Source organism: Platichthys flesus, chromosome 5, assembly GCF_949316205.1.
Source record: "Platichthys flesus chromosome 5, fPlaFle2.1, whole genome shotgun sequence".
Lineage (NCBI taxonomy): Eukaryota > Metazoa > Chordata > Actinopteri > Pleuronectiformes > Pleuronectidae > Platichthys > Platichthys flesus.
Genome location: NC_084949.1, coordinates 19,558,708 through 19,569,357, shown reverse-complemented (window position 1 = coordinate 19,569,357; position 10,650 = coordinate 19,558,708).

Here is a 10,650-nt window from a genome sequence, read left to right as displayed (position 1 = left end):
TTGACATCTTCATCAGAGTCTTCACGTGTTTTAACATCAACACCTCCACTTACTTAGGATTATTCCTGATGTCTTACGTGGATATTAGCGCTCACACATGCAGCTCCCCCACAGAGAGTCTGGAGGATCTCTGCAGTTCAGTCCATGTCTGGAAGCAGCTTCTGAGGCCAGAGTTTACAATGTACAACCAGAGAGAATCAAAGCAATGGAATGTTATTTAGTTATCTGGATCTTATATTAGTAAATAAACATAACTCATGATAAATAAACAATAAGTCTTTGCACTTGAACATAGAGAGGAGGTTTTCCCTCGCTCACGTCCTCATAACCAGGTTTGACCCTTCTTTTTCAAAAGCACCTGGTGAACTTTGTTTAAAATACTGTTATATAAAATACTATAAAGTTGCTCGCTGCCTCTGTCTAGAAATCTCATAGAAAGAATTTGATATATAACTTTTAAAAATTCAGTTTAGTTTGTACCTTAGTTGTGTAGTCGTGAAATATAGACAATAATTGTAATCACAAAGAATAAACATGGAGAGTAAAATGAAAGAATATTTCCAGTGATCAATGTAAACATTTGAATTTGAATAACATTTTAATGCTTCTTATTTATTTCTTTTGGCATTGAATGAACCAGTGGCATTTACAGTCTCCCAGTTTAATTATCACGAAAACAAAATCGAAATATTTCAATCATCATCCCTGTAATTATTATATATTTCTGTGCAGCAAATTACCAACAAATGATTAATTGAACTGTTTTTCCAGTCCTATAGAAGATCGATAAAACAGAATGGTCACAAACAAGTGAAGGACAATTATAAATGGGAAAGGTCAAAAATATATAAAAATACATATTTACAAATAAAGTGATGTATTGAAGTATAAATTGTATAAAACACCATTAGTAAGAGACAGAATTAAAAGTTGTCAGTTTGTAATGAGTCATTTAGTCTAAATTCCAGCAGTGAGGCCTTTACTCGTATATTGTCGCACATGCAGTGACATCATCGCCGTCTCGTCCTGTATCACCAAACGTCTCTGCTCCAACGTGCACTCCAGCTGCATTTATCTCCAATTTCCTTCCATCTGGTTTGAGTTGTTTTCAAAGCCAGTCGTGATAAAAACAGGCTTTACTTTGCACAATGCAACAAAGTGATACAGGACATGGTTAATATTCAAGGGGAGCCTGTGATCCCCGGCGATGGCTCCGAGGTGCAGGGCACAGCCTGTGCTCTCCGGCAGACGTGTCTCCGTGTGATCATCCTCCTCATGACGGCTTCATGTCTGAGGAGCCGTCTCGCCCAATGTCTCATAACATCCAGGAGAAAGAGCGCCGTGATCTCAGGCGGCTCCGACACATGGTCCACACACTGCACTCTGAGGTTGATTGCAAATGGATGTTTTGGCCCCAACATCTCTCTGAGTATTTTAGTCTTGAAAGATTAGGATTTATCTGCTGGATAATGCAACATTTAGATGTGGTCAAACAAATACTAATGCAAATCAGGAAACTTCAGTTGAGGATTCTTTTGTCTTTAACTTAGACAGTGTGTGGTCTGTATTTGTAATTAGGAGACATTAAACTCTGGATTATATAACACACTTACCGACGGTACTGGGATATTTATTGGTCGTTTATCATTGACTAAAGCTGCAGCGGTCGTGCAGTCGACTGTTCACAGAGGAACACACAAGAAAATGTGTGTCAGACACTTGATAAGTTCTTTGATGTTCACGCACAGTACATGATAGTAGCAACATAATATCTACAAATCATTACTCACACCGCTGTCACATATGTTCTTCTTCTTCCTCACGCGTGCCATTACAATAGGATTCAGATGACACCTGTACTACATGAGATGCTTTATTACTCTCTTGTCAGTGCATCGTGTTCCTGAGGCTCGACAGCCTCAGGAACATTATCTCAAGAGCTCCAGGCTCAATAGGAAGAGATCACACAGAGGGAGGGAGATCATGCATCAAACGAGGATTCATGAGCACATCAAAGGGAAGCATCTGTTTCACAACCTCGGAGGGGAAGGGTTCCAGGCTCTCGTACAACAGATGCAGCGTCAGGCTGTCGGCCCACCTCTTCCTCCACAGCTTCCACCTCCTCTGTGAGCGTCTCACCTCCAGGTATCAGACAGCTGAGAAAGAGAAAACAGAATATCTGTACCTGTCTCTAAAGCAGAGGAACGATGGTCAAGGAGAAGGACAACACGGAGCTCGAGAGGCCATGAGTGTATATTGTTTAATCTTTATATTTATCACAAGGAAGTGGTGGGTATTTTTGGAATTTAACAAAGCTTTGCACAGTGTGTGTCTCGTCTGCAGAGACTCCAGAACTGAGGTGATGTGAATAATTATCATATAATCATGAAAATCATGAGGGGGTCTAAAATTTAACCTTGAGGATTTCCGCAGGTCAATTGTGTGACAGTATGTCTTGGCAATGAATTATATAATCTAAAAAGTGGTGGGTCCACATTTTTCAGAACTTTACATTTAAAGTTGGCATGACCCCAAATAAAACTTCACCCACAGTGAAAAACAGCCCAGTTCGTCGCTGTCAACTTTTACAGTGTGTGAACGCAGCATTGAAAGCACACAAACACAGCTACTCAAATTAAAGATGACTAAATAACCCTCTTTCAAAAATACATGTCATTACAGTCCAGAGTGTTCATTCCAGCCGCTGTGAGGAACTGCAGACGCTCGGCTACACATTCCCGCGCAGTCACACGTTGGCTCACGGCTGATTCAAAGCAGATTGACTCGGCAGACTTTGTGATAACCCAGCGATCAATATTCTTTACAAGAGCCTCTGTGAAGTGAAGCGCTTCCACGTTTAAGTATCCAGACATTTATTACAATCAAGGTTTTGCCTCTTGACAGTGTCACAAACTGTCATCTCAGTTATGCTGGTTACTGTCTTCGAGACACAGAGAGTTTTTATCGGAGCAAACTTTGGATCGGGCCTGATCCAGTTGAGATCCGGTGTAACTTTCTCTTTTGGGTGGTTTTTGGATGCATTCTAATTTAATTCTTTTTTTTTTATTTAACATGGGTAGTTAATATCCGTCAGCATCTTTCTGTTACGTATATGACATTTTTTCTCTACAATGTATGTTTTCAGGTTCACAGAAATACCTCACTCAGCAAATCATTTTTATTATTTTCGTATCTTTTTTATCAGTTTGAGAAGAAGAGGACGGGACAATTCTATTGGTCAGCACTACACCCGGCTTTCTATTGGTCGGGGAGTTAGAACTGTTTTGTGAGACCAAAAAAATTCCAAGCGCAGAAGAAAAACATCAGAGAGCAAACGTTGAAGCATGAACATTAAGAGAAGAGCTGAAGCTGGAGCGCAAGAACTCTGTCCAGGCAACACAATATCTGAGTGCAAGCACACAATTTGATCACTAACAGAGCAACAAACAAGTCATGCAGGGCTAGTGGTGTGCAATTGCAGGGATTTCCGTGACAAAGTCTGAACATGAAATCAATGAGTGCTGCTGTCAAACTGAAAGCTACTTGAATAGAGAGAGATAGAGATCTGTGACCGAAGCGGAGGATGACTTGATTTGAGATGCTCGAGGTCCAACTTGGCGGCGGAGGCTAAAGGTTTCACAGATATTACACCTTTTGAATAACCAGTGCAGCGAGAAAGGAGATCTGCAGTGTGAGAAATCAATCCAGTCTGAAATGTCCTAAGTAACTTGAGTTTGGATATTCAAGATATTCAAAATGGACATAAAGGTGAAACGAGACAAACGATAGAGGTTTGGAGGTAACATATGTTACCTCCAAACTTGTGAGCCCTTGTGAAATGTGTTTTCTGTGTCCGCAGCACGTTTACTGTGGTTGTGTTTCTTTATTTGGTCGCCCGTTGTTGTGTTGCGTGAGTGTTGTCAGGCTGGTGAAGATGTTTTGTATGTTCGCACGTGTCTTTTAGAAAACATCCTTTTTCCCGAATATAGCAAATGGCCAAATAATGGGTAAAACACTATAAAGACCATTTAATTACAATGTTGAGAGGATGTTTTAGTGTCATTCATGTGGGCGATGGGAGACTTAACATAAACGCCTTCTTTTGGAGCAGGAGAGATACAATTCTCTCCTACAGTTGTTTGTTCTGAAAATAAGTGAGATGAGAGCACAGAGGGGAAAAAGAAGAAGGAGCAGCTGACCACTTGAAACACAATGCACAGTGTCAAATAAACAGTATTTCAGTGTCGCTGAGCTGGAGTGCTGCCTCTTGATGTGTGAGGCGGCACTTCTTGATTGTAACGGCTTTAATTCTAATTACAGAGGCTTTTTGATTCAGAGGCTTTTTGATTTGGGAACAAATTAAATCATTTTTTTTGTTTGCTGAATAAAACCATTGTTAAAGGATAAATCAAAAAAGCGCTATGAAAACAACAGAGATTCTATCTGAGAGGCCTCGGGGCGATGAGCTGTGAATAAATGAGCAGAAAGAGGCTCAAGGCCAAGCAGCACGGAAAGGTCACTATAATTAAGCTGTGGAGCTCTTGATATCAAGTTGGATATCCAATTGTGTGCCGCATAATGAGCCAATTCATTTGGGCACCTCTTTATTAACCTACTTTGCGATATCCTTGCCTAGTGTCAAGGATCTCTCTGTGCCGAGTCAGCTGACCCATCACACATCACATCGCACTGGGCTGATCTGAAAGACAGTGAAAGTCCTTCACTCTCTCATTCCCCCTAATAATAATACTACTGTATTATCCTGCCTATAGTATATTCATATTTATATATTTTTATATATTTATCTTGCTTAAAGTTATTATATCATACAGTACCTGTTAATACTGTACTACTTCAGATATATTACTTACTGCTCATAGTTCTTATATCATACAATACCTGTTAATACTGTACTATTTCATTTATTACTGCTCATAGTTATTATATCATACATTACCTGTTAATACTGTACCATTCCATATATATTTGCTACTGTATATATCTTATTTATTTACATTCCATTTTAAATACGCACAATACTCTGCACTTTACTTGTACTGTGCAGAAGTATCTTCCCCCCTGACCTTAGACTGTGTTTACTTCTACAATCACAGTGTGTTGTGTTGCGTGTTTCTATAGCAGGAAACAGTATCTCCGAGGATAGACGACAAGGTCAAATTAGAAAGAAGTTCAGAGAGCCCACCTCCATCAGTCCCTCTATGGTGCAGTATGCTTTTCATCAAGAGTGATTCCATGAGTTATTCCTTCAAACGCTAAAGAAGGTGCTATTTCCTAAATATGTTTCAGAAAAACACAACAAGGACTATTTACTGTTACAGCAGCATATCATCATCATCATCATCATCATCACCATCATCATCATCACCATCATCATCATCATCATCATCATCATCATCATCATCATCATCATCATCATCATCATCATCATCATCATCATCATCATCAATAGGGGGATGGATCGATAAATAGATAGAATAAAAATATCAGTGCCACAGTTTCTACTACTCTGTATCTTTCGTGGCAACTGGTTTCCACAGCCCAGGATCCATAAGCTGTTGAGCCCTCTCTGATTCTGTGGATCATGAGTCATGTGCGGCAGTTCACTCTGAGTTCATCAGTCCGACTCGTACGTGAAGACATAATGAGAACCTGTGATTGACTTCCAGCCGCTGTTGCTCACAAACAAGTGTGGTGATGCGGTTTCAGCCTCTCCCTGGCACGCCTCGCTCAGGCCCTCTCGAGTTTCCCCGTGGCATCAGATGCACTGCTACCCGATGCCACGATTTCTATTTGTCCTGGACATTGTTCTAGCTTTGATCATAGACTGCAGTAATTACTCTGGGACTTAATCCTTCCCTCTGGAAACAATGCGTGGAACAGGAGAAGCCGGCGAGTACACAAGCACCGGCAGAGTCCGACGCATGTGGGAGCGACGGCTAAACGCTTGATTAAACGCAGCATGTCTTTCATCCACGGTGCACGTTGCAGCTCGGCTACCAGTTGTGCAGCCACTTAGCCACTGAGTTCCGGATGTGCTAATGAAACCGAACCAGATCTGTGTCTGCCTCCGCCTGCGCCCTCGCTTCCCTTTTATCCCCATTTCTCTGAGCACAAATAAATAAATGAGCAGAACCTGAGAAGTGACCACAGGGAATTGTTCTTCGTGGACTCTGGAAAACAGCAGCAATCAGGACTAACGACAGGCTGTGGGACTCCCTTAATGGTAAAGGGCGCCACACATTTAAACCCACTCCTGCCGCAAACTTGTTTCACTGCTGTGTGTGAAAAATCTTTTTAATTCGATTTCCTGTAACATTACCCCAAAACTTCCCGGAACTCTGAGAAATTAACCCGGCAGGCTGCTGTGGAACCTCAGTGTGGTTATCCAAAAATATGATGAGAGAAATTCCAAAAATGTCCCGCTTCCAACCAGCGCTCAGCACAATCACACCTACAGAGCTGAGTGTTATGTCGTCCTGCTGATGAGAAAACACTTCTACGTGTCAGATCAAAGGCCACGGACGTGTCGGATCAAAGGCCACGGACGTGTCTTCTCGTTATATTTGCTTGACTTGTTGACCTTTGTTGAAGGACATGTGCAGTCTTTCCAGCATCAGTAGACGAAAACAAATCAAGAACCATTTAGTAGCTGTTGTGGACTGTGGCCGTGTCACATGGTTATAATCAGGAGGCTTCTCATTCCAAGGTCACTGCCAATAGGTTTGTCTGCTGCTGCTTCCAAAGTCAGGAATATATCATCTGCCTCGGCTTAATAGTTAAAAGTGGATGTGCTGTCCTGAGGTGAAGCATGTTCATTCAGTGACGTGTCAGCTGATGCTCAGATGAGGTGAACTATATGAAAGAACAGCACGTACATCCGCCAAGGCTGAACAAGGCCCTGATGAATTCACTGGATCCAGATGTTTATTTGGACCCGCACCAAATGGCACACACTCATAAATAATATTAATAAATAACAGTGCAATCCCTTTCCATCATGAACCATTAATTATTCTCTAGGAAAACTGTGAAAACGCTTCTCGCTATGTTAAAGGAGTCGAAGAATCACTGGGTCTGGGAATTCCTGAGGCCAAATTTAAATGCGTTGTGATTTGGCACACGTCCCATCCCTCTACCAAGTGTTGTGGAAATCCCATCTGTAGTTTTAATGTAATTCAAAAAATAATAAACCAACCAACAAACAACAAACCAACAAACCAACAAACAAAGAAACCGGCGTGGAAATGTCACCTCTACCTTAACTCCAACACCCACACAAACGGCAACTTTCAGACATTCTGATAATTTCACATGTGGTGCTGGGGACTGAATCACAAACCCTGTGAATAGAGGATGATCATTTCCTCCAAAAAGTTGGTAGGGACCTTTATCGAACACTTTTCATGGAATCTTACCCTGACAAAAAGAGAGTGGAGTATCCCATATGGGCTTCAGACAAAAAGACCATGCTGCACTTCACATATGGGCTGGAAGCGAATGATACGGACTGCATGAAACAGGTGAAAGCTCTGGATCAATGATTTAAATGGAGGTGGGATTTTGTGTTTCCTGCTGAGAGCTCAAGATTATTTCCCACATATGTCACATTCTGTTACAACAATCTGACACACACACGTCAATCTGATGTCAAAAACATGACTGGAATTCAACCATTGCTTCCAGGATTTGAGCCAAAATTCAGGATTGCTACATTTTCAGGAATTTTAAATCACATACCAAAGTGTTTAGTGTGTATTTGTCTCTACAGAGCAAGTTTTGGACTAATGGAGTATCCTATAAATTTAATGGGATGTCTAACCCGGTCCAAGAAGAGTTGTTCCAAATAAAACAACTGGGGACAGAGAAACTCTTTGCCTGGTGCTCGGCCTCGGATTCACTTCGAGTTGTGTAACACTGAGGCTCAGTTGATCTCAACAACACTTGTTGTTAGAAAATATCGTCAGCACAGAGTGAGGGAAACAGGCCCGGACCAACAGTATCAAATGTGTGTCCTGAGGGAGGCCATTACTTTATGATGTGGTATGTTCAGATGGCAGTGTGTAATGATCCCTCTCAGCTGGGGTTGTTCACCACTGTCCTCCACATTAGCACTCTTGACGTTTCCAATGCCGCCAGTTAAAGTTCTGTCTTCGCCTGTTACCACACGAGAAACAAGAACCTTGAACTTTAGTATCAATGAAGTAATTGCAACTGTGCCAACATAACAGTGCATGTCACACCATCTTGAAACCAACAACAAGTTGTTGTTGCTCAACAGAATTCTGTTGTTACAATGATGTTTGGTTGCTTTCACTTACATCGGAGCAGTGAAATATGAAGTATATTATGATACATAATATTATATCTTGTCAGAGACCTGTTAAGGTACTCATAATACAAATACTTCAAATTGTAATATGTTTATTTATTGGTGTGCACGGTTCCTTACAGATCAATTCATGTGAATACAATCTCCTGCTCATTGTTCACGTGTTAAAGGCAAAATCCGGAGAAGGTCCAAACCTTTCTGACGCCGTCTGTAAAAAATACAGTTATAGGCTGATTCTCTCCACATTTTCATCTTCCTGTGAACTATCCCTTCAATGTGTGATGTCTGAGGATCATAATAACCGGTTGTATTTTTCCATTTTCGCTGTGGTGTCTGAAAATCAAACGAAGCCTGTTTCATTAAACTGTCTCAAATTCACATCAAGGTGAAGCTCATACCTGTTGTCTACTGTTTAAAGTCAAGCGTTTATCCAGTTCTCAGTGGTTTTCTCTGAGTTGTACGCCCGCGGCTCAGTTTGCTCCTTCAGTGCCACAGCCTGAACCTCAACATTATAATATGATCCTGCATTAGCCCGGGGATAAGGACCTCCAGTAGACGAACACCCTGCTTGCTGGTGTTCTTATACTGTGAATACGCATGAGCAGTAATATCATACAGAGGGTAAACAGATTTAAAAAAAAAAAACATGTTGGGAAGCTTTGACTCTTTCACAGGAACCCGTTTTGTTTACGACTGCAGTAACTCATTCAAAATGCCTCTTGTTTTGCCCCATGTTTATTCAGTGCACGTGCATTTGGCCGTTTTCTGGCACACCTCTGACTGAGCGGTGTTCAGTCTTGCCTCAGATTCAACTTCACAAACGCAGGTGAAGCCGCATGATATTGTATCTGGCTAATGAGGGGGTTCGACTGTAACAGAGAGTGTTCATGACATTCGCTGCATGAGTCACTGAGAGAATCACAATGAACGTACAGTGTGGAAAATCCCGTCCAGAGCATCTGAATATTATCTATTTTTATTTATGAAAAATTGAATTGAACATGCTCAAATAAAACTGAAAAATACTATATAGATGTTAGCATGAATGTTGGACAACTTGACAGTTCACAAAAAAAATCACCCCCTGGTGGCTGGCTGCAGTAGTGGTCAAATATTACATGATTCCAACGTAGCAAGATTTATTCTGTGGTGGAAAGCTCCATCCATCCATCCGTACATCCATCCGTACATCCACCAATCCATCCCACATCTCACTAACCCATCCACCCATCTATTCATTGGAGTGGATCCCGATCAGGCAGAGAACCCTACCATTGTAAGATTATAACAAATTTCCCAGGGAATAATTCTCTTCAGTATCAGTCTAGTATAAAGAAGGCTATGACCTTTATTTAACTCTATATTTGATTTAACTGCAAATTGTTTCGTCAATCAACTAATTGGTCCTTAAATGCTAAGGAAAAAATTCCCAAATCTTTGCTTTATCCCATCATTTTAAAACAAATTATTCACGTAAATCTAGAATCCCAATTTGGAAGTAATAAAGAAATCAATCAATTAATCACCTATTTATTCCAGATAATTGATCTGCTTGTTTGACAGCCTGACTGAAGATTTAGTAAAGCAGGTGGCACAGTGGGATTTCTGTCAGTTCCACAAAAGAAAAACATGAACAGTTGAAGCACAGGTTTCAGTGCAGCCACCGTTACCAGGATGTTAAAACTCCTGGTGTGTCACAGGCTCACGGGTTGACCTCTGTGTAACATCCTCAGCTCAACACTGACACATCATCTCCTGTAGTAATTACTGCCGTCACACAGGCATTGGTACTTATCGGGCCTGTAATCTGCTGTGTCTGTTCAGTTTACATGAAAAACAAAGGACTGGTGCCGCTCAGTGGTTTAGTTTAATATACATTTTACACTTTCCAATTCAAATGTAAGAATTAAAAAATCACTTTTCTTTAATTCAACAAAATGTTTTAACCTGAATTCTCCTCTTTCCCCCAATCCCTTTTTTTTTGCGCCAGAGGGTTTAAAGAAAGAGGTGAAGGTTTTAAATTTCACTTGGCACTGAGCTATTATGTTATTTAAAAATATTCTGGGAAGGGTTGTCGTGCGCACATGCGAGCGAGGGGACATTTTGTTCCTTGGCCGTAGCCTGAGGAGTGGCTCCTCTCTTTGAGCTGTGGTTCTTTCCACTGACCACAGACACTTTTTTTTTTTTACTTCCTCAAGGCATAATTCCCACCAGCGTCCAGGGCATCTGCACGTCTGCGTCTGAGGAGCAAAACATGCCCAATGTGCTTCACATCTGCCCCCAACAACCCCCCCGGTGAG